Here is a 2,699-nt window from a genome sequence, read left to right as displayed (position 1 = left end):
CAAGAGTTTGTTGAATTTGGTGTGTGTATGTCCTCTGCCTTGCCTGGCACTGGACATCACACCCACTTGCAAGTGTAAAATTAAAGGACACTACTGATTCAGATTTTGTCTCGGACTGCAATTATTGAAGTGTGTGAGCATTGTTTCTCACAATTGGGGGCTGTCCGGGATTTTCTTCCATCGCCGGGGGGAAGTGGCTGGCCTTGGACACTGGGAAGACGCGTCCCGTTCCCCATTGAGGAGCGGTCTTGTGTCCTGGTTTGGTCCGCTCCCTTGGGCGACTGGTACGGATCCCACAAGAGAGACATCTGAATCAGACAGTGATAGGAGCTCGATAGAACATATGGCGAAAAGGGGCCAGGCAACTCTGTGCACAGACCAAGGTAAGAAAATTGACATTTAAGTATTGCCTTGGTGGCCGGGATTGAGTTTTAGTAGTTAATAAGGGACTAATGAAGGAACTCAATATGGGTTGTGCCGTGGGTAAGGAAAAAGCCTCCGGGAAAACAAAAGAAGAAATGGAGGCGGGGTCCCTTACAACATACCTCCAGAAAGTCCTTTGGGCAGGATGTTGTGGAATTGGCAAAATAATACTTGCACAAGGGAAAAGGATGATTAAATATTGTTGCTTTGTATGGACTAAGGAATCCATTCTTCGTCCCGCCATCTTCTGGCCAAAGTACAGGTCGGACAAAGACTGGGTTTGTAAATATCTGAATTTATATGTCAAGGTGTGAGAGAGAGAGAATGAAAAGAGCTGTACAGCTGGTATAAAGTTTAACCCGTTGTGATTTGGTTTGAATGAACATTTGTTTGTTGGTGATTGAATGTTTGCGTTTTATTCCCTGGAGCTTGACTTCCAGGACTGTTTTGAATCTGATTTTTATTATGGAAACTTAACATGATTTCTTTTAAGGTTAAGGATTCTAGAGAGATTATGAAAAAAAGAATGATAACTCCTGTTCTTTTTATAGGTCATGACTGCCTTACTGTCAGTTTCTAACTAATCTCTTTTATCTTTACATAAAAGCGATTTATGGAGGACAGTTGAAGTTTCAATTCAACATTAGATTATAGTAAAAATAAAATCCTATGGTTAATATCTGTGACCTTGGATTCAGCCAATGTTCATGCATTAGAAGTTTTTTTTTAAACTTGAATAGACATTCTTTTAAGGCAGCTCTGATTATTTCATGACCTATAGTATTGTAATTGAGTAACGATTGGTCAGGACAACTTAAGAAAACTAATTTTGGATTTAAATTAAGGGACTAAAACTGGGTGATTACAGTGGATTTCAAACTGGGTGATTACAGTGGATTTCAAAATTAGGAACTGTATGCATTTTACATTTTAAATATTAAATACTGAATAAATGAACATAAATATATTTACAAGTTAGGAACAGGCTTTAAAAGTTAGTCAAGCATGAATTGATGAATTGGTGTTTGAAGTTATGGGGAGCTAGAAATAGTGCAATATTTCTTTAAGAAAAAAAAAGGAAGAACGTAATGACTTATCCCCTTCGGGATGTACCAATAGGGGACAAAGAGATTGGGTTTGTAAGTGCCCCCCTCACCAGTGGGGAGGTCAGAACATTTAAAAAGGAAATGAAGGTCCTGGTTGAGGATCCGGTGGGGTTGTCTGAACAAATTGATCAATTTTTGGAGCCAAGTCTGTATACCTGGGCTGAGTTAATGTCTGTTTTGAATATACTATTTACTGGGGAAGAAAGGGGACTTATACGAGGAGCAGCCATTAAAATATGGGACAGAGAACACCCGATTGGAGATGGGGATGCTGGACAGGGAGAGGTAAAGTTTCCCCTCAGAGACCCCCAGTGGGAAAACCAAAACCCGGAGCAAAGAGAAGAAATGAGGGAATTGAAAGACCTAATTCTAAAAGGAATAAGAGAGACAGTTCTGAAGTCACAGAATTTGACTAAAGCCTTTGAAGTTAGACAGGAGAAAGATGAGACTCCCTCAGCTTTCTTGCAAAGATTAAGGGACTCAATGTGGAAATATTCTGGAATGAACCCTGAGGACCCAGTGGCACAGGGTCTTTTGAAAGTACATTTTGTGACAAAGGCATGGCCAGACATACAGAAGATAGAAGGGTGGAGTGGAAAACCATTAGATGAATTGTTAAGAGAGGCACAGAAAGTGTTTGTAAAGAAGGAGGATGAGAGACAAAAACAGAAGGTGAAAATGATGGTAGCTACGGTTGATGAGGTAGTTAAGAAAAGAATAGTGAGCAACCGGAGCGACGGGTGGCAGCATGTAGGACAGAGAGGGAGAGGAAGAGGGAGAGGAAAAGGGGGAGCATTTGATAGAGAATTCAAGCGACAGAGGCAGAGATGGAGGTCTCCACAGGCAGGATGCTATTATTGTGGGAAGATAGGGCATTTAAGCGGGAGTGTCCTGATCTACAAAGGGAAGAAAGGGCAATTCTGCTTATGAATTTTGATGAAGAATAGGGGTGTCAGGGGTTCCTGCCCTCGGGGGCCCACCAGGAACCCTTGATAAACCTGAAGGTGGGACCCTATAGGGAAGAGGTAGTCTTCCTAGTAGATACGGGGGCAGCACGGTCATCGCTGAATTTTAAACCAAAGAAAGTAGAAATGTCAACACGGTCAATTACTGTTTTGGGGGTAAAAGGGGAAGGATTTAAACCTATGATGATAGAAGGTCCTAAGGATA

Source organism: Chiloscyllium plagiosum, chromosome 28, assembly GCF_004010195.1.
Source record: "Chiloscyllium plagiosum isolate BGI_BamShark_2017 chromosome 28, ASM401019v2, whole genome shotgun sequence".
In the NCBI taxonomy this organism is placed as follows: Eukaryota; Metazoa; Chordata; class Chondrichthyes; order Orectolobiformes; family Hemiscylliidae; genus Chiloscyllium; species Chiloscyllium plagiosum.
The sequence above is the reverse complement of the archived record's forward strand: the minus strand, read 5'-3'. Positions refer to the sequence as shown.